This window comes from Choloepus didactylus, chromosome 5, assembly GCF_015220235.1.
Source record: "Choloepus didactylus isolate mChoDid1 chromosome 5, mChoDid1.pri, whole genome shotgun sequence".
NCBI lineage: Eukaryota > Metazoa > Chordata > Mammalia > Pilosa > Megalonychidae > Choloepus > Choloepus didactylus.
The window spans coordinates 44,052,807-44,076,561 of NC_051311.1; positions in this window are offsets into that span (position 1 = coordinate 44,052,807).

Genomic DNA, 23,755 nt, shown 5'->3' on the forward strand with positions numbered 1-23,755 from the left:
CTATCTTCAGCATTAGACAGTTTGATTATAAATGTCGCTGTGTGAATCTATTTGGATTTATCCTTTTTGGAGTTTGTTGTGCATCTTGGATGTGTATATTCATGCATTTCTTTAAATTTGGCAAATTTTCAGCCCTGATTTTTAAAAACATTTTTTCTGACCCTTCTCCCTTTCTTTTCCTTCCAGGAGTCACACAATGCCTACATTGGTATGCTTGATGGTGTCCCACAGATTCCTCAGGCTTTGTTTTCTGTTCTTCATTCTTCTTTCTGCTCTTCAGATAGATGATTTCTATTGTTTATCTTCAAGTTCACTGATTCTTCTGCCAGATCCAATATGCTGTTGAACCCCTATAGGGAATTTTAAATTTCTATTACTGTAGTCTTCAGTTCTCTTTGCTTCTTTTTCATTTCTGTATTAATATTCTCTTTGTGTTTATCATTTTCCAGACTTCCTATAGTTCCTTGTCCATGTTTTCCTTTAGCACTTTAAGTATATTTAGGAACATATTTTTTTAAAGAACCTTTGATATGTTCCAGGTCTTGGCTTACTTATTGATATTTTCTAATGCTTTGGTCTTCTCCTTTTCCTGGGTCATTGCTTCCTTGCTTCCTGTTTTTTTTTTTGTATGCATTGTAATAGTTTGTTGAAACCTGGACATTTTTGATATTTTCACTTAATATGGCTTGAATATAGACTCTGAGATGTCTATTCCTTAAGGTTGTATCAAACTAGTGCTATAATCTTTCCTTGAATGCTAAGAGTTTTCAAAAAAAGAAAAGGAAAACCCCTTCCCAGTTCTGAAGATTGATCTTTCAGAGTGCTCTCCTTTGGAACTTATCCTTACAAAGAGTTTAGGAAATAGCTCCAAGCCAAAGCATAGGGTTCTCCCTGATCCTTTCTTCATATGTGTCGTGTTTTGGGCATACACCTGCGGCCCTGGGAATTCCACTATTACACAGATACAAATGTCCCCTCAACCCCAGGAAACAGTTTCCTCATAGTCTGGACACTGTGCTGTATGTCCTATAGCCCCCAATTCCTTACCCCAAGTAGCCACTACTTCACTGCTCTCCCACAGTGTTCTTTAGGAGGGCTCTGTGAGCTACACTCAGGAATGTTCTATGATGGCAAACTTGTGATGAATGTCCTGGTTTAATCCATCAGGCCACCAGCAGATATATTGGGTCAGATATACATGGTCCAAATATGTACAAAAGGGTTACTCCAGAACTGGAACCAGGAACCTGCACTGGGAGAATAGGCTGGTTCCATGCCAATCCAGTGAGTGGACAAGGGATGGACCAAGCAGGGTACCACAAGATCCTACAATTTTTTAGTGGACTTTTTTTCAGTCAGCTCTCATTGATATGAACTAATTATAATATATAAACTCATAGGCAAGAAATATATGTTACTAGGATATAGAATTAGGCTAAAGAATGGGGAGCAGTTGCTTATTATCATCAGAATGTTTAACTAGGTTGAACTTAAGTGTTTGGAAATAGAGATGATGGTAGCATGTTATTGTGAGAATAACTAACAGTGCTGGATGGTGTGTGAATATGGAAAGGGGAAGCTTAGAGTCATGTGTGTCCCCAGAAGGAAAGTTGGAAGTTAAAATATGGTAAGGTATAAAACAGCGAATCTTGTGGTGGACAACATCCATGATTAACTGTACTAAATATTAGAAATCTCTTTCATGAACTAGAAGAAGTGTATGACACTATAACTGGAAGTTAATAATAGAGGGCTACATAGGGAAAAATATACCTATTGCAAGCTATGTATTAGTAATATTTTCACATTCTTTCATCAATACTAACAAATGTACTATACCAATGACATGAGTCAGTAATGGAGGGCAGGCAGGGGTATGGGACAATTTGAGTTTTCTTTTTAGTTTTTATTTATTTTCTAGAATAATGAAAATGTTCTAAAACTTTGAGAAAAAAATTAATTATGGTGATGGATGCACAGCTGAGTGATGGTACCATGCACTTTAGATGATTGTATAATATCTGAACAATCACAATAAAATTGAATTTAAAATAAAAGCACATAATAAGACTTCCAGGAAGATGGCAGAATAGGTGAGGTGGAGCAAACTTCTACCCTGAGAAAGAAACTAGAGAAGAGCCAGAGAATGCCCAGTACAATGGTTTCAGGGTGTCAGAGCTAGAGATGGTCTTCTAAAATATGTGGTGTGGACTTGGGTGCAAAAGAAGAGAATCTGTGTCTCAGGTGACAGGGTGAGTTTATTCAGCTGGTACCACTGCTGGGGGCTGGCAGTGGCAATACTGCCACCAGGCAGGGGAGTGAGCAGCTCTCCACTTCTGTGCACCCATCTCAGCAATTGGCTGGGGAGATAACCATCCCCAGCTACATGCATAAGAACACAGGAGGAAGTGGAACAGTGTTGACTGCATTTACTCCCCTCCACAAAAGTCCATAGTGTGCACAGGTGACAGGTGGGGATAGGTGAAGTTCCCACATGGAAGTACCATGAGACCTGCCCATACCCCAAAGGCTTATGAATGCACAGTAGGCAGGGAGCAGGGCATGTTTGAACTGGAGAGTGCAACATACAGCCCCACAGCCTGGCAGTGATCCACTTGGAGGCCCAGCAAACACCAGACACATGGTGCCCTTAAGTGGACTCCCTGCTGAACAGCACAGGGCCTACCCTGCACCCCCAGGCCTGGCAGTCTGCAGTGCACATGGAGAACAAGTGCACTGATTGGATTTCCACCTGGTCTGGACCCCATACAGCACACAGGTGAGTTGGGGTAGAGCAGGCTTGAGGGTGAGAGGTGGCTCAAGAGTGACATCTGCTGGTAATACAGGGAAAGTACAATCCAGGAAGCTGTGGCTCATTGTGTATAAATGTTCAAATATCCTACATTTCCCAAAATAACCTTATCAAGATAAGCAAATGCTCTGAAGCCAACAGAAAATTATGAAACACATGAAGAAACAAGAAGGCATGGACAACCGAAATGACAAATTAAAAAGCCAGAGGAGACACAGTACATGGAGCAATTAATCAAAGAAGTACACACAGATCCCCAAAACAAATTCAGTGAGTTGGTTAAAGACATAAAGGACAGGAAGAAGATTCTACAAGAACATAAGAAGTATTTGAAAGAGTAAATTAAAAAATAACAGATTTTATGGAAATAAAAGGTACTGTTGATCAAATTAAAAATATACTAGAGATACACAACAGTAGATTTGAAGAGGAAGAAGAAGGAATAATTGAGCTAGAGGACAAGGCAATTGAATTCAAATGCACAAAAGAACAAATGGTGGAAAAAAATGAAAAATTTGAAATGGAGCGCAGGGAAATGATGGGAAACAACAAGCACACAAATATAAGAATCATTGGTTTCCCAGAAGAAGAAGAGTAAAGGGCTAGGAAGACTATTTGAAGATATAGTTTGGGAAAACTTCCCACCCCTTCTATATGACATAAATAAGCAAATGAAAGATGGCCATTGAAATCCAAATAGAATAAATCCAAATAAACCTACTTTGAGACATATACTAACCAGATTCTCAAATGCTTAAGAGAAGGAGAAAGTCCTGAAAGCATCTAGAGAGAAGCAATTCACAACACAAAAGGGAAAACATAAAGCTAAGTACTGACTACTCAGTGAGCACCATGGAGGTGAGAAGGCAGTGATATGACATATTTAAGATTCTGAAAGAAAAAATACCAGTGAAGAATTCTTTATCCAGCAAAACTCTCCATCAAAATTGAGGGATAGTTTAAAATTTTCACAAAAAAATTTCTGAGAGAATTTTTTTACAAGAGACTTGCTTTGAAAGAAATATTAAATGGAGTTCTACCAGCTGAGAGAAAAATAAAGGAGAGAGAGATCTGGAGAAGGGCACAGAATTGAAGAGTATTAGAAAAGGTAACTTAAAGAAAAAAAAAAAAAGAGAGGGGGAAAATCTGATAAAATAGAAACCAAAGGATAAGTTGGTTGGTTCAAGAGCTACCTTCACAGTAATAACATTCAATGTGAATGGATTAAACTCCCCAATTACAAGATACAGATTGACAGAATGTATTAAAAAGTACAACCCATCAATATGCTGTTTAAAAGAGACACATCTTAGACCCTGTGACACAAAGAGATTGAAAATGAAAAGATGGAAAAAATATTTCATACAAACTACAGCCAAAAGAAAGCAGGGGTAACAATACTAATATCAGGCAAAATAGACTTTAAATGCAAAGATGTCATAAGAGACAAAGTAGGACACTATGAAATAGTAAAAGGGGCAATTCACCAAGCAGAAATAACAATCATAAATGCTTATGCACCCAATCAAGGTGCACCAAAGTACGTGATACAAATACTGGCAAAACTGAAGGAAGCAATAGATGTTTCTATAATAATAATTGAAATCTTCAATACACCACTCTCTTCTTTAGATAGAACAACAAGACGGAAGACCAATTAGGAACTTGAGAATATAAACAATGCGATAAAAATTAGACTTAATAGCCATATAGAGAGCGTTACATACCGAATTACCAGGATATACATTCTTCTCTAGAGTTCATGGAATGTACTCCAGGATAGATCATATTCTGGGGCACAAAACAAGCCTCAGTAAATTTAAAAAGATTGAAATTATTCAAAGCACATTCTCTGACCATAATGCAATGCACCTAGAAGTCAATAACCACCAAGGAACCAGAACACTCACAAATATGTGGAGGTTAGACAACACACTCCTAAACAATAAGTGTGTCAAAGAAGAAATTGCAAGAGAAGTCAGTAAATATACAGAGATGAGTGAAAATAAAGACATGACATAACAAAACCTATGGGATACAAGCAAAGGCAGTGCTGAGGGGAAATTTATAGCTCTAAATGCATACATTCAAAAGGATGAAATAGCTAAAATCAAAGAATTAACTGAACAACTAAAGGAGCTAGAGAATGATCAGCTAACTAATCCTAAAGAAAGTAGAAAAAAAGAAATAACAAAAATCAAAGCAGAAATAAATGATGTGGAGAAGAAAATGAAAGAGAGAGAGAGAATAAATAAAACCAAAAGTTTGTTCTTTGTGAATATCAGCAAGATTGACAAACCCATAGCTAGACTGAAAAAGTCAAAAAGAGAGAAGACCCGGATAAACAAAATCATAAATGAAGGGGGGACATTGCTGTGGACCCTGAAGAAATTTGAAAAATCGTAAGAGGATACTATGAACAGCTGTATGCCAACAAACTAGAAAACTTAGAGGAAATGTATAATTTCCTGGAAACACATGAACAGTCTAGACTGACCTGAGAAGAAATAGAAGACTTCAATAGACCAATCACATTTAAAGTGATCCAGTCATTCACTGGAAAGCTTCCTACAAATAAAAGCCCAGGGCCAAATGGCTTCACAGGGCAATTTTACCAAACTTTCTGAAAAGAACTGACATATCCCTCCTCAAACTCAAAAAAATTGAAGAAAAGGGAACACTACCTAACTTATTTTATGAAGCTAACATCACTCTAATACCAAAACCTCAGAAAAAGGTACTACAATAAAGGAAAACTACAAACTAATCTCCCTAATGAATATAGATGCAAATATTCTTAACAAAATACTTGCAAATCAAACCCAAAGACACATTGAAAGAATCGTAGATCACAAACAAGTGAGATTAATTCCAGGCTGCAAAGGTGGTTCAACGTAAGAAAATCAATCAATGTAATACAATACATTAACAAATAGAAAGGAAAAAATAAAATGATCATCTTGATAGATGCTGAAAAATCATTCAACAAAATTCAGCATCTTTTTTTGATGAGATCACTTCAAAAGTGGAAATTGAAGGAAACTTCCTCAATGCAATAAAGGATATGTATGAAAAACCCACAGCCAGGAAAGTACTCAACAATGAGAAGCTGAAAGCCTTCCCCATATGATGAGGAACAAGACAAGGATGCCCACTGTCACCACTGTTATTCAACATTGTGCTAGAAGTTCTAACCAGAGTCATCTGGCAAGAAGAAGAAATAAAAGGCATCTTAATTGGAAAGGAAGAAGTAAAACTGTTGTTTGCAGATGATGTGATTGTATACTCGGAAAACCTGAGAAATCAATGACACAGCTACTTGAGCTAATAAACAAATTCAGCAAAGTGGCAGGATACAAGATTAATGCACAAAATTCAGTAATGTTCCTATATACTAGAAATGACTTAACTGAAGAGACACTCAAGAAAAGAATTCCATTCACAGTAGCAGCTAAAAGAATCAAGTACCTAGGAATAAACTTAACCAAGGACCTAAAAGACCTCTACACAGAAAATTACAAAACTTTACTAAAAGAAATAAAAGAGGACTTAAATAGATGGAAAGATACTCTGTGTTCATGGATAGGAAGGCTAAACATCATGAAGACATCAATTTGACCCAAACAGATCTACAGATTCGATGCAATTCCAATCAAATTTCCAACAACCTATTTTGTAGACTTGGAAAAGCTAGTTATCAAATTTATTTGGAAGGGAAAGGGCTTCAAATTGCCAAACAAACAAACAAACAAATCCTAAAAAAGAACAAAGTGGAAGGACTTACACTTCCTGACTTTAAAGTTTACTATAAAGCCACACTAGTCAAAACAGCATGGTACTGGCACATAGATAGACATATTGATCAATGGAATTGAATTGAGGGTTTGGAAATACACCCCCAGATTGATTGCCGACTGATCTTTGATAAGGACCCTAAATCCACTGAACTGAGATGGAACAGTCTCTCCCAACCAAAGGGGGCTAGGAAAACTGGATATCCACATCCAAAATGTGAAAGAGGACCCCTATTTCACACCCTGTAAAAAAATAACTCAAAGTGGATCAAAGACCACAATATAAGAGACAGTAACATAAAACTCCTAGAAGATAATGTAGGGAAATTTCTTCTAGACCTATTAATAGGAGATAGCTTCTTAGGCCTTACAACCAAAGTGCAAGCAATGAAAGAAAAAAAATAGATAAATGGGAACTCCTCAAAATCAATAGCTTTTGTACCTTGAAGGACTTTGTGAAAAAGGTAAAGATGCAGTCAGTTCAATGGGAGAAAATATTTGGAAGCCATATATCTGATAAGAGACTGCTATATAGCATACATAAAGAAATCTACAATTCAACATTGACAGTACAAACAGCCCAATTATAAAATAGGCAAAAGATATAAAAAGATATTTTTCCAAAAAGGAAATACAAATGGCTAAAAAACAAATGAAAAAAATGTATTCATCTTCACTAGCTATTAGGGAAATGCAAATCAAAACCACAACAAGATATCATCTCACACCAATAAGTTTGGCTGCCATCAAATGAACAGGAAATTACAAGTGCTGGAGAGGATGTGGAGAAATTGAAACTCTTATTCATTGTTGGTGGGAATGTATAATGATACAGCCATTGTGGAATACAGTTTGGTGGTTCCTCAGAAAACTAGATATCAAGTTACCCTATGATCTGGCAATTTCATTTCTAGGCTTATTCCCAGAAGATCTGAAAGCAGTGACATGAACAGACATTTGCACACCAATGTTCATAGCAGCATTGTTCACAATTGCCAAGAGGTGGAAACAGCCCAAGTGTCCTTCAACAGACAAGTGGATAAACAAATGTGGTACATATATGTAATGGAATACTATGCAGCAGTAAGAAGGAACAAGGTCCTGAAATATATGACAATATGGATGAACTCTGAAGACATAATGCTGAGTGAAATAAGTAAGACACAAAAGAAAAGATATTATATGTTATCACCAATATGAACTACCTGAACGATGTAAAATCAGTGCCTTAGAACATAGAATATAGGGGAAATAGAGATAGTCAGAAGCTAGTGAAGGGGGAATGACTACCTCATATGTATAGACATGTTAATGAGGGTGAACATAAAGGTACGGGAATGAACAGAGGTGATGATAGTTCGTTACCTGGATTATGAGCATTGGTGCCGCATTGAAGGTGAACATGATAGAAAGGGGTTCTTTAAAAATATATATCCCACAAGTGCTTTCATGACCTATGTCTAAGGTATGATACTGGTACAAAGAGTTAAAAACAGAATGGTATATGGGAAAAACTATGTATTTCATACTATAGATTAAATTTAATAGGAATATTTTACCAACCTCACACTAATACTAGGGATGAATAATTAGCAGCTGATAAGAACTCTGAGATGTTTGAATTATAATAATTGTTTAAGATTGAGAGTGATGATGATTGTACAACTAAGTGAAGATAATGTGAGAATTGTTATCTTGGACAGAATATACATTTTGTGAAGAATATACATTATGTGAAATTAGGAACCCCTTACTTAATAAGTCAAGCCCTCAATCTTGAGACTTGCTCCACTGAAACTTATGGCCATAAAGGGAAAGCTAAGCCTACCTATAATTATGCCTAGGAGTCACTTTCAAAGAATCTCTTTTGTTGCTCAGATGTGGCCTTTCTCTCTCTAAGCCCAACTCTGCAAATAAATTCATTACTTCCCCACTATGTGGGACATGACTCCCAGGGGAATGAATCTCCTTGCAATATGGGACATGACTCCCAGGAATGAGCCTGGCCCCGGCTATTGAGGGATTGAGAATCCCTTTTTGACCAGAAAAGGGGAAAAGAAAAGTAACAAAATAAGGTTTCAGTGGCTAAGATATTTCAAAAAAAGGTGAGAGGTGAGAGGATATCCTGAAAGTTACTTTTATGGAAACTTCAGCTAGATATTCCAAATGCCCACAGTATGCCAAACCCTAACCAACAGTAATACCAAAGACTACCTAGGTCCCTATCTGAGACTCTATAGAAGTTTCATTCACTAAGTTTACTTTTCAGAAACTTAAATTCCCCCAGAGCATTCCTATGCTAGATAAGTCCCAAAACCCTGAGGCAACACCCTCTCCAAGAACATCAACCAGATGTAGCCCCCTTCCACATAATGTTGACACCCTTTTTCAATATTAACAAGTTAGGTTGGTTACTGCCCTGAAGACTGAGACAGTGATCAAATGAGAGATAAGGGTAGCAAGTGACAAGATAGGATTTAACAAAGGAATATGACTACTGAATATTTATATAAACAATTTTTTTTTTAGTCTCTAGGATACTAGAATAGCTATAACAAAATTACTGACATGGTGGAACCGTGACATATAACATGTTTTGAAATTTGTCCTAAAGTTACTTGTTCAATTATACTTTGAAAGTTATCACCTTTAATTTGCTCTATAACTATTTGTTAAATTGTACTTTGAAAGTTATAACAATATATATGTTATACTTCACAATAAGGAAATAATTGAAATAGTAGAACTGTATCACATAATATTCTTTGAAATTTGCTAACTACTTGTTAAATCGTACATTGAATATCATCACTTTTCTGTATATATGTTACATTTCAATTTTAAAATGTTAAAAAAAAGCACATAATTGGGAATGGAATTTTTTCAATGCTTTGCCGGTACCAGTTAAACAAGAACTGATTGCATGTCTTTCCAACTCTGCTGTCAGTTAATCATGCTGATAGCCTGAAATCAGCCATGGTTGCAATAATTGTACTGTAGAAATTAGCAAACACTACAAACCAGGGCTTTGTATCCCATCAGTGATTCAGTTGTTAAAATATCTCTCAGCATTCTACTGAGTATCTTTTGGGTAAAGAGGACTCACTGAAGGCCTTCAAGTCAGAGTATGACATCTAGATTTGTCTTTTTATTAGTTTTCTATTGCTAATGTAAAAATTATAATATTGATGTCTTAAAACAACAGAAATTTATTATCATAAAGTTCTAGAGGTCAGAAGTCCAAAATGGGTCTTACTTGGCTAAAATCAAGCTGTTGTCAGGGCTGTGTTTCTTCTGGGGGCTCTGGGGGTAAATCCATTTCCCTTCTCTTTATCAGCTTCTAGAGGTTAACTTCAATTCTTGTCTCATATCCTCTTCCATATTTGAAGTCGGCAGTGGCTTGTTGAGTATTTTTCACATCATATGACTTAGGCACTGTCTCTCCTGCTTCCCTATTTCACCTATAAAGATGTTTGTGATTATGTTGGGCTCATCTGAGTAATCCAGGATAATCTCCCCATCTCAAGGTCCATTTCTTAGCAACCTCAATTCCATCTGGAACCTTAATTTCTCCTTGTCATGTAGTGTAACATATTCACAAGTTCTGGGAATTATAATGCAGACAACTTTGGGGGACCACTATTCTGTCTACCATAGCATTCAATACTGTTCTGATAGTAGTATGGAAGATGGACTAGAAGAATTCAAGTTTCTAGTCTAGAAGTATATGGCAATAGCTAGGTGAGATAAGATGAGAACTTGGAATAAGTTAATGGCAGTTAAATAAAACTGATGAGGATAAATGATGACATCACTGTTGGACACAATGGTGGAGGAGAAATAAAAGAGCCAAAAGACTTAATATAATGCAAAACTATATCAACTATGAATGATATTATTTCCTTTTCCATTAAGAGTAAATGTAAAAGTTATCAGAGTTTATATTTCAGTAAAATTGCCTATTTTGTATTTGTCAAACTGCAAATCAAAACTGCATTCTAATAGAGACTTCCAGCAATTTATAAAATCATAGTAAGTAAAAATCAGCTACCTTGATTCTTCAAATTTTTCGTCTCTGTCTTTGCTTTTGTTCTATAACATTCTGTTCATGGCTTCTGAAATAAGTAACAGTGATTGGAGAGACTAATATTATTTACTTCTTTATAAATTTTTATGCTAAAGCCTGTTCTTGAGAAGAATTCATAATAACTTTACTTCTGAGAGTTGACACAATAGCATATATGTCCTGCATCTCAAGCAAAATGGCACAAACCATTTATAAAACTGTTATGGAAATGAAATATTTGCCATCAATATAAGAAAGCACAATTGAATATATCCTTCAAATAGATAAGGTAATTTAGCTGAGGGTAAGGAAGGAAGAAAATAAGCTTACTTGTTGCTTGCTCTTAACAATAAATGTATGATCAGTAATATTAAAAACAGATGGTAGTTTTTTATGGCCAAGAAAATTGCCAGTTATAGTGTTCCTGAATCTTCATTATATGGCCAAAACTGACTAAAATTGTGGCACAAAGTAGGGTCTCAACAAATATTTAAATAAATACTTAAACAAATTGCTAATAAATAGGTAAACAAATAATAATTTGAAGCAAGAGAAATCTTTCTCAAAAAATTTTAAAGCTCCAGAGTTATCTATTGGTAATTCTCACCACACTACCTACTGATTTTGTGGACATTGAAATTCTGTCAGGGCACACTAACACAGGCCTCTCTTGTCTCTAAAATTGCCTCACTATCTCCAAATTTTCTCTCTACTGTCATTCTTACCCCCCTTAATATAGATATTATATTATTATGGGTAAAAATCAAAATGCATTCAGGTCATGCCCCTGCCTAAAACCCTCTAGTGGCTTGCCATTTCACTCAGAACAAAGTCCCCTGCTCTGGTCTTCGGGCCTCTTGTGAATGGCCCCTGCTTGGGTGTCTGACCTCAGAACAGGCCTCCTCCACCCCTGACTTCCCCACCCTGCTCACGGTCATCCAGTCATCCTGGCCTTTTTGTTTATTATTCCTAGAATTGCTCTTTCCCACCTTTTGGAACTTTGCACTTGCTATTGCTCCTGATTGGCACATGTCATCCCAAGATCTTGGCCCAGTCAATCTCTGGAAAAAGGCTTTCCCCAACACCTTACCTGGAGCAATTCTCCTTCCCACCTTACCAAGGTATCCCTTCATTTCATCATCTTCATGGATCTTAGGTTTATATACATTTATCTTATTTTCTTGTTTATTTTTTAATGTATTGCCTTTTCCCCATTAAAATCTATGCTCTGTGACAGCAAGGATTTTTTTTTCTTTTTTTTTTTTTTGTTCACTGCTCTATCTGCAGCCTGACAGTGTTGGCTGGCAAAGAAGAGGCCCTCAGTAAATATTTGTAGGATAATTTAATCTACACATTACTTTTAAATGTCAGTGCAATATATATATATATACAATCTTATTTACAAGCACTTATTAATAATGTCTGATAAGTTCTTGATTGACAGCATCCCATGCATCCACCTCCCCCAATGTATTATATAAATAAGACTTACATTCACCTGTTGCTCAGGTAAAAAAAAAAAAAAAATTAAAGCATTTTTTTACTCACTTTTCTCTCTGCCTCCAACAGCTAAACCTTCAGAAAATTCTGTTCTCTCTGTCTTCAATCTATATCCAGAATTTGACCAGACCTCTCTCTTTATCTCTAATGGCATAATACGAGGCACCATAATCTCTCATCTGGACTTCCCCCAAAAGGGTCAAGTTCATTTTTGGCTCTGTTAAGTTGGAGAGGACTATAGAAAGTTCACGTAGAAATGTCAAGTAGGCATAGAGTTAGACAAGACTGGAGTTTATGAGAGTGTATGGTTAGATGAAATTGAGAGTCTTCAGCATACAGGTGATAAGAAAGTCATGGGCCTAGATATGATCACTTAGGGATTTAATTTAGTCAGAGGGCATAACAGATATAAAGACTGAATGGAATGTTCTAATTCTTAGAGTATGAAAACAGGAGGAGTTCCCAGAAAAGGAGAATAAGTCCCGGTCAGTGAGATTTGTGGAACGCCAACAAAATGTACTCTCCAAGAAACCAAAAGTAGCAAGAATTCCAGGAGTAAACTATATCACATGGCACTGAGAGGCCAATTAAGATAACAGCTGAGAAGTGAGCATTGGATTTAGCTATCAGTTTGTTGACAGGAATTGAAGTCTGAGTATGGTGAATTGAAGACAAAAATTAGAGGTGAGAAATCAGTGGAGGGTAGATGAAATCTCTTTCAAGCATGTTTGCCCTACAAGGAGTCAGATATATGAGGTGGTTCCTGCAGGTACCTGTGAGGTCAAACACATAACAGCATGCTTGCACATTTATGTAAATAACTTAACAGAGAAGGAAATTAATGATGACAGAGGAAAGAGAAGAGAGAAATTCAGCATGGAACATTTAAATTGTGGAAAGACACATGATACAATCAAGAAACTAAATGACTGTTGTTCTTAGGAGCACAGAAAATTAATTCATAGCTATGGGAAGAGGGCAGAGTATACAGTAGAGGTATATGTAAGGTTATTTGTTTGGGAGTAGGAGAATGTACTGTTATATACTTGTTCTATTTTCACAGTGAACTGAGAATATTATTAATTAGCTTTAGTGTCAAAGGTGAGGTATTTGGAGCTTTTAGCTCCATCCATGTTTTTTTTTTCAGATGTTCATAGCAGTTTTATTTATAATTTTGCCAAAGTGAAAACAACCCAAATGGCCATCAGCTGTAGTATAGATAAATACACCATAATATATTCATATAATAGATTCCTATACCACAGGAATTTTTAAAATAATGCTGCATGTAACAACTTGTAAAAATTCCCTGTATGTAATGATGATCAAACAATATCAGACACGCGCGTATGCGCATGCACACACACACACACACACACAGACAAACACAAGCACTATGTACCTTAATAAGATAATTTGGCAATAGAAGACAAAATTATGGTTTACACCTAGGGAAGTGAGACACAGTGAAGATGACTTCTGGAATTTATATTAGAAATAAAGAATTGAGAAACTGGAGATAACCCAATGTTCCACACTGCAGAATGGATTAAAAAATAAAATTTAAAACCAAAAAACTGTGGTTCCAATCTCTATATTGGAATGGCACTGAGCAATAAAAAGGAACCAACTCTTGATGCAACAACAATGATTGATATGAAATACATTTTGTTAAGTGAAAGGAGCCTGCCTTAATAGACTGCATTATATGTGATTCCATTTATATGATATTCTAAAAAAGGCAAAACCATAGGAACACAACACAGATTACTGGTTGCCAGGGAGTGGGTTATCTGTGGGTTTGACTATAAAGGAGCATGGGGAGTTTGGGGGTAGTGGTGGCCTGACAATATGTTTTGTCTTGTTTTTTACTTAATTTGAAATACATTCATGCATACAGGACAGTTACAACTATAATACAAATGCCATACAGAGAAGTCCAACATTCCCCTCTCTTATTGTACCTGTTGGAGGGACTGTGATTGAAACTCCTTAAGTCATTTGTCTATTTCTGCATGAGTCATCCAAATCTAGGGTTACATTGTGCAAATGAACTGCTTTTTGAGAAGCCCTGCTAAGAGAAGCAGTAGCCAAAAATAAAGTTTTAGGAAAGACGGCCACTACCACAACAGATAATCTGAAGTCTTTTTAGACTGAAGAAACCTGTGGTCACAAGTACATTAATATCCGACTCTCCTACCAAACCGACCACTTCTGCATTTCCTGGTATATTCTAATATACTATTCTTTGATGTGAACGTTCCTGGTTATCCAAATTTCCCTTTCATCTAATTTTGACTCTCCTCCTTATAATTCCCAGTGGACTTTGGCACAATAGCTAAAGTTTCTCATATCACATATGATATTCTTTTATGGTAGCAATATCTATAAGGCAGCAAGATCCATTTATAATACTTGAGAGTCTAGTATTTCCGAGGACTCAAGGAAATAGAACCACTAACTATGTGCATGTTACCCAGACTGAGTGAAGATAAACATGATTTGAATGATGCATCAATTTGTGTCCTGGTAACTGAATAGCATGGACTCAATTACCATACAAATAATTTTCACCAAGCTTGTTTTTATAAGATTTTTGACAATTCAGAAAACATAAAGACATATGTCTTATGTCTAAAATCTGGATGATTGACTATAATTTGTTGAAAATGAAAAGTGATGTAACATGCACAGTTACAGCCTAAACAACATGTTAAGTCATGTTTTAAAAAAATTCATTTGATATATAAAACTAAGCAAAAGAAAGATTTTTAAAAAATTCCCACTAAATATCTTTCATGAATTTTAGGTTTGAAAAAAAATAAAAAAAGATTGTATTTTGTAGTTATAGATAAATTTATGTCTAACCTACACACAAAATCAAACTTGAATCTATTATATGTCCCTGAAAGGGTCTGAATTAAGGCCAAGGCTTTGGTGGCCTCATCAGTGATGATGGATGATAGTTGTTCATGTCAGCAAAATCCTGTGCATAAGGGAATGGATAATCAATTTTCAAAAATGTAAGATTTCATTTGATTTGGTAGTTATGAAAAGATGTAATTTATGTATTTTCTTAGTTTCCTGGCAGCTGTCACAAATACCATGGGATGGGTTAACTTAAAAAATGGAAATTTATTGGCTTATGGTTTTTAGGCTAGGAGAAATTAAAAATCAAAGTATCAGTAAGGCAATGCTTTATAGGAAGACTGACATTCTGGGGCTGGCTGCTGTGATCCTTGAGTCCTTGGCTTTTCCCTTAAATGGCAATGCAATGCAAATGGCTGCAACTTCTCTTTTCCTTCCACATTCGGCTGACTTCTAGCTTTTCCTCCAGGTGACTTTCTTTTCATACAGCCTCCAGAAATAGGCTTAAGGCCCAACCTCATTCATTTGGGCCACACATTAAGTAAAAACATCTTCAAAGTTCTATTTACCATAGATGCACACAGACAGGAATGGATTAGTATTAAGAACATGTTTTTCCTAGTATACATAATTTAACCTGCCACAGGTGTTTTCAGTTGCATTTTGGAATTGTTGATCACTCAGTCTAGAAAATAACGTGATCATGCACAAATACATATTTATACTCTTGAAGGTTTATTTCATAATATTTTCAAATGATTAGTTTTATTTAATATCTTTATTTCTTTTACAAGATAACTACTGCAATTATTGTTAATTGTAAATTGCTTGAAAAGTGTATTCTGAGAGGTTTATGACAAAATTTCAATGTATTATTAAAGTGTTGTAAAATACTACATCTAACTTGAGGTTATAAGTTTAACAAATTCTAGAAACAGAATGTTACTTATATTGCTTTCTTCTTCGTGATATTTTCAACTTATGTTTGCTAATAATTTATCTATGAAGAAACCATTGAAGTACACATGAAAACATACATCTTTCAAGTAAATTTGGGCAAAAAGTAAATGCACTTTTTCAAACTAATGGAGTTTCTAATGTATCATACAGCTGTATGCAACTTGTTTACTGTGTTATTTTGATTAGGAGTGAGTAAATAGTTCTTAAAAGGTATATTTTAAAGCTTATTTAAAGATGACTATTACCTTTAAAAATAAGTTAAGTGCCATTAATTCAGTATTACTTCCTACTTAACAAATGCATTTCTAATTCACTCTGTTTAAAGAAATAACAAGGTGTTTTTTTTCTTGTAACTGTTATGCTTTATGGATTATGACTTCTAGCTATGGAAGGTATCTTGAAGTTCATTTGTTTCAACACCCATCTTAGGCTTAATTCAAACTTCATCTGCTAAATCAAATGGTGGAATTGAATCAGTGATAGGAAACTCAAGATTTCTTAATTAGTAATGTCAATTTTCTGAAAAATTGTTAGCTCTTTTACATATGGAATAGAAATATGGTTCTGTAACAGTCACTCCCCTTGTGGGCTTGGGGCCCTGTTCCAGAGGGAGCAAAGTAACCCTTATGTGCATACCAAGTTATCTGTGTATCAGTGTCAATATATTGAGTGGCAGCATGAAAGACAGAACCAGGACACTCCCAGGTTCACCATCCCAGAACTTGCCCATCAGGCAGAAGCAGCTTGCAGACAGTTAAAGCACTGTAAGAAACAATTAACTCAAAGTGACTTGAGGCAAAGGAGTACCAGCTTTAAGATAAAATATAGCTCCCGGGAAGGGGGGAAAGTCTATTTCATAGGGAATAAAAGGGAAATTTTATTCCATTACACAGTGATATTCCTAAGGCCATGAGTGAGCATCAGCTCAGGACAAGATACAGGCTCAGAAAAGATGGAAAGCACACTGCACTTCACTTTCATCTTAGCTGATCTTGATAGGAGAGTTAGAATTGGAATGAGAGTATCAGCCAATGCAGAGCTGACCTACAAAGACTATGAAAGGTGTTTTTTGAGCTATTTTTTTTTAACTGAGATTGTTCACATACCATACAATTATCTCAAGATCCAAAGTGTGCAATCAGTTGTCCCCAGTACCATCAAACAGCTGTGCATCCATCACCACAATTATTTTTTTTTTCAATTTTTTTTAGAACATTTTCAATACTCCTGAAAAGAAATAAAAACAAAAAGAGGAAATTCAAATCCTTCCATACTCCTAACCAACCCTCCTCCATTGTTGACTCATAGTATTGGTATAGTACATTGTTACTGTTGATGAAAGAACATTAAAATATTACTAACTGTAGTACATAATTTGCAATAGGTGTATTTTTTTCCCTATATACTCCTCTATTATTAACTTCTAGTTATAGTGTCATATTTCTTCTGGTTCACGAAAGAGATTTCTAATATTTGTACAGTTAATCACAGACATTGTCCACCACAAGGTTCACTGTTTTATACATTCCCATCTTTTAACCTCCAACTTTCCTTCTTGTGACATACATGACTCTGAACTTCCCCTTTCCTCCATATTCATGCACCATTCAGCACTGTTAATTATTCTCACAATGTGCTACTGTCATCTCTGTCCATTTTCCAAACACTTAAGTTCAACCTAGCTGAACATTCCACTCATAGTAAGCAACCACTCCCCTTCTTTAGCCTCATTCTATGTCCTGGTAACTTATATTTTGTGTCTATGGGTTTACATATTGTAATTAGTTCATATCTGTGAGACTCTGCAATGTTTGTCCTTATGTGTCTGACTTATTTCACTCAATACAGTGCTCTTAAGGTTTCTTCATCAACCCATTTTTTTTAAGATGGTTTTGTTTACACACCGTACATTCAATCCTGAGTAAACAATTGATGGTACCCATATAGTCATGTATTTATGTATTCACCACCATCATCACTATCTATATAAGTACATTTCCACTTCTTCCACAAAGCAGGAGGAATAGTGAAGGAAGGTAGAGAGACAAAAGAATAAGAAAAAAGAAAGAGAGAAAAAAAATGACAGCTGGGAAGCAACAAAATGAAAGATAGCATTCAACTAAAGTAGAAAGAAGAGTCAGACAACACCACCAATGCCAAGAGTCCCATACCCATTTAGGCATTTAGTTCTGGTATATTGCTTTTCTTGCATTAAAGGAAGCATAATACAATGTTTCTGTTAATTATAGTCTCTAGTTTGCATTGATTGTTTTTTTCCCCAATATTTCCCTATTTTTAATACCTTGGAAGGTTGACATTCATTTGTTCTCCCTCATGTAGAAACATATTTGTACATTTTATCACAATTGTTGAGCATTCTAGGTTTCACTGAGTTATACAGTCCCAGTCTTTATCTTTCCCTTTTCCTTCTGGTGTCCCACATGCTCCTAACCTTCCTCTTTCAACCATACTCACAGTCATCTTTGTTCAGTGTACTTACATTTCTGTGCTATCATCACCCAAAATTGTGCTCCAAACCTTTCACTCTTGTCTTTTCCTATCTGTCTGTAGTGCTCCCTTTAGTATTTCCTATAGAGCAGGTGTCTTGTTCACAAACTCTGTCATTGTCTGTTAGAGAATAATTTTAAACTGTCCCTCATATCTGAAGGATAGTTTTGCTGGATATAAGATTCTTGGTTGGTGGTTTTTCTCTTTCAGTATCTTAAATATATCACACCACTTCCTTATTGCCTCCATGGTTTCTGCTGAGAAATCCACACATACTTTTCTCAAGCTTCCTTTGTATGTGATGGATCACTTTTCTCTTGCTGCTTTCAGGATTCTCTTTTTGTCTTTGACATTTGAAAATCTGATTGTTAAGTGTCTTGGTGTAGACCTATAGAGATCTATTCTGTTTGGGGTATGCTGCACTTCTTAGATGTGTAATTTTATGTCTTTCATAAGAGATGGGAAATTCTCATTGATTATTTCCTCTGTTATTGCTTCTGCCCATTTTCCCTTTTCTTCTCCCTCTGGGACACCCATGATATGTACATCCAAGCATTTCATGATGTCATTCAATTCCCTGAGCCATTGATCATATTTTTCCATTCTTTTCCCCATCTGTTCTTCTGTGTGTAGGATTTCATGTGTCTTGTTCTCCAGTTCCTGAGTGTTTTCTTCTGCCCTTTGAGATCTGTTGTTGTATGTCTCCATTGTGTCTTTCATCTGGTGTGTTGTATCTTTCATTTCCGTAGATTCTTCCAGTGCTTTTTTGAACTTTTGATTTCTACCTTATATATGCCCAGTGTTTTCATTATATGCATCTCCTCTTTTGCCATATCTTCCCTAAACTTTTTGAATTGATTTAGCATTAGTTGTTTCAATTCCTGTATCTCAGCTGAAGTCTAAGTTTGTTCCTTTGACTGGGCCATAACTTTGATTTTCTTAGTGTAGGATGTAGTTTTATGTTGTCTAGGCATCTGGTTTCCTTGGTTACCCCAATCAAATTTTCCCCAACCAGAACTTGCTCAGGTCCCCGAACGAGGAAATATTCAGCACCAGGTTTCCCTAAGGGTGTGTGTTAGAAGATTGACACACGCTGTAAGGCCTCAAGGTGCTGTGCTTGTCCCAACCTGCCCAGCAGTTGTCACCTGTCAGCCTGTTGCTCCCAACTGGTGTAAGGAGATCTGGACCCTATAATTCTCAGCTTATTTCTGGTTTGATTGTTTTCCCCCAGGCCCTGGGGTCTGGTTCTGAATGGAAGGCAGGTAGTAGAACTGAGCACCACCTCTTTCCTCTGAGGGAAGATACAACTGCAGAGGAATTTTCATTTGCATTGAAATAGGCTCTTTGTCTCTCTGACTCTTCTATTTCCACGCTTGTCTGGGTCAGAGCACTGCAAGCTGAAAATGGCTGAGTCTTTCTCCACTGAGCTGCTCAGGTTGAGGGAGAGAAAAAGAGACAGAAAGCCCCCTTTCAGGGTCAGTTCATGGCCCCCAGTTTCACCCATCAGCCAGAGATAGCATCAGGAACTCTGGGCTCCCCCTCTCAAGACAGAGAAGTCTCCTGGCTCTTCAAGGTCAGTCATCACTAACATCCTCTGTCTGCTTGTTGGAGATTTGAAACTTGCATTGAGCAGTCCACATTTGCCAGTTAAAACCCCATTTGGAACAGGCCTGAGGTATATTCACTTGTTCAGAGAGTGCTGCTCTCTTTTTTAGTGAGGCTTTGCAGTTTGTATTGCTGTGGGGGTGGGGGCTCCTGGCTCATGTCCACAGCTTCTACTCACAGATTCCACGCTGTGATCTCAGGCATTCCTCCCAATCCAGGTTAGTGCACAATGTGTGGACAGTCATGGTTGTCCCCCAGCAGTTATTCCAGAGTATTTACTAGCTGTTCCTGGTTGTTTATTAGTTGCTCTGGGGGGACTAACTAATTCTACTCTTCTCTATGCTGCATCTTCTTCCATCCCTGAGCTAGTGTTTTCTTAGCTCTTAGCACACAAAGAAATCTCAGTCATATCACTAGCTCCTAAAAAACAGGCAACTTTGGGACTAAATCCCAGAATTGCCACATGAAATATTAAACTATACATTGTGCAAAAATGCTGTAAGACAAATAAAGAAATAGGAAATGATGGCCCAAGAAAAGGAAAAATATAAAAGACTATGGACATACAAGACAGAGACTTTATTTTTAGAACAGTTTCATTGAGATATATTCACACACCATACAATCCATTCAAATTATATAATCAATGGCTCACAATATAATCACAGAGTTGTGCATTCATCACCACAATCAATTTTAGAACATTTTCATTACTTCAAAAATGAAAAACCGCATCCCCTTACCCTCTTTTGTTTTACACAGTATTTATTCAATTCGTAATATAGTCAAGTACTGTTCTAAGTGTTTTACATGTCTTGACTCATTTATTCCTCCTAACAGTCTTTCCCCCTACAATTTTATTGAGATACGTTCACATACCATACAATCATCCACAGTGTACAATAAATTGTTCACAGTATCATCATAGAGTTGTGCATTTATTACCAAAATCAGCCCTTGAACACATTCATTACTCCAAAATAAATAAATAAAAATAAGTATAAAAATAAAAGTAAAAAAGAACACCCAAAACATCCCATAACCCCCATCTCCTCCTGTTATTCATTTACTTTTTTTGTCCCCATTTTTCTACTCATCTGTCCATATACTGGATAAAGGAAATGTGAGCTACAAGGTTTTCACAATCACATGGTCACACTGTGTAAGCTATATAGTTATACAGTCTTCAAGAATTGAAGTTCTTGGATTGCAGTTCAACAGTTTCAGGTTTTTCCTTCTATATATTCTAACATACTAAAGACTGAAAAGGTAAAAAGGGATGTCTATATAATCCATAAGAAGAACCTCCAGAATGACCTCTCAACTCTATTTGAAATCTCCCAGCCATTGAAACTTTGTTTTATTTCTTTTCCAGTTTTTTTTTTTTTTTTTTTTTTTTTTGTCAAGAAGTCTTTCTCAATCCCATGATGCTGGGTCCAGGTTCATCCCCAGGAGTCATGTTCCAAATTGCCAGGAAGATTTACACCTCTGTGAGTTGTGTTCCACATAGGGGAGAGGGCACTGAGTCCATCTGTCAAGCAGGCAAAGAGGGATCTGTTGACTTTTGCCTTTATTGTGACTCTAGGGTGGACCTGCCAAGGTGACTTAGAGAGGGCACATCTGAGCAACAAAAGAGGTTTTAGGCACAATTATAAGTAGGCTTAGACTTTCCTTTGCAGCAACAAGCTTCCTAAGAGCAAGCCCCAAGATCAAGGGCTCATCCTACTAAATTTGTAGTCCCCAATGCTTGCGAGAATTCCAGGAATTCCCCAGGTGTGGGTATCTTTAATATTTCCAAATTTTTCTCATGTCCCTCAAGGGGGCTTTGCAAATACTTTTTTATTCTCTGCCCAAATTGCTCTGGGATGTATTGGGGCTTCACACTAACCCAGACAGAGACTTTTAAAAAATTATCTGCCATATGCTCAAGAATATAAAGAAAAACATGGAGAAAGAACTAAAAGATATCAGGAAAATAATGAATGGACAATATGGGGGGGTGTCACCCTATACCTGCCCTATAAACATTGCTAAAGGGAGTTCTTCAGACTGAAAGGAAAGGACACTAGACAGTGATTATAAGTGGCATAAAGATATTACCACCTACAGTAGAGGTAACCATATGAGCAATTATAAATGGCATTATTATATTTTGCTATGTAACTCCTCTCTCTACTTCTTACAGTCTAAAATGCAAATACATAAAAAGTAATGATAAATCTATGGTGTTAGAAATGTATAAAGCTATACTTTGCAACAAGTACAGCAAAGAGATGAATGGATGCAGTGGTGTAGGAACAGTGTTTGCGTATATTGAAATTAAGTTGGTGTCAAATCTAATGTGATTGTTAGAGATTTAGCATGTTAAATTCAAACCTCATGATAACCACAAAGAAAGGATCTCAAAATATATATACAGAAGGAAATGAGAAAGGACCCAAAATGGTGCATTACAAAAAAATCTTAAAATTATCAAAGTAGGCATAATGGAAGAATTGAGGGAAAAAGAGAGTGAGACTTACAAAGACCCAGTAGTAAATTAGCAGAAGACAATTGTTCCAAATTGATTAAGTATGATTTTGAATTTATGTTCTGGTAGCGGTCAGATACAAGACAAATATGGAACCAGAAGCAATATTGCATGAACCAAGATAGTTTATTACTTTCAGGTACAAGAGGGGGATAGTGGAACCACAAGGGGATGATGGGAAGTGCAAGTGGCTTGGGGCTCAACTACCAATTGGGGAGCACAAAAGCAGGCAAAGAGCAATCTGTTGGCTGTGCCTTTATTGTGACTCAAGGGTGGACCTTAGCAGGTTTCCTGAAAGAGTCAAGGATTGGCTAGAATAAAGCAAGCATGAATGAAAAGGGAAAGGCACCAGGGATCTGAGGTCAATGGGATTGGTTAGCTTATCACTGAAGGCCAGCAGTGGGTTGTGGGTGAGGCATGTAGGGGGTAACGGTTGGGTGGAGGTCTGATGATAAACACTCAGGCCTGACATAGAGGAAGGTTTATAACTAGAACAAAGACCAAAAGACCCTAGCAAAATGGATACAGAGGCTAACATATGGAAACTCAGTACAAAAGCCCTGTATTATCAGTAGTGACTTTTAATGTAAATGTGTAAATGGATTAAACTCTCTAGTCAAAAGGCAGAGGTTGGCAGAATGGATTAAAAAAAAAAAAAAGCTTTACTCAATTATATGCTGTTTACAAGAGATTCACCCAAAATTCAAAGATACAAGTAGGTTGAAAGTAAAATATATATATATTATGTAAATAGTAACCAAAAGAGAGCTGGAATAGCTATACTAATATCATGTAAAATAAACTTTAAACAAAAAACTTACAAGGGACAAAGATGATCACTATATATCAATAAAGGGAACAATTCAACAACAAAACATAAAAATTATAAATACTTATGCACCTAACAGCAGAGCCCCCAAAATGTGAAGCAAGTATTTGTAGATTTGAAGGGAGAAATAGAGAGTTCTACATTAAAATAGGAGGCTTCAATATATAACTTTCAATGGTAGATAGAACATATAGACAGAAAATCCTGAAATGATTTCATAAATAAACAAGACCTAATGTGTATATTTTAGGTCTACCCATAGCAGCAGAATACGCATTCTTCT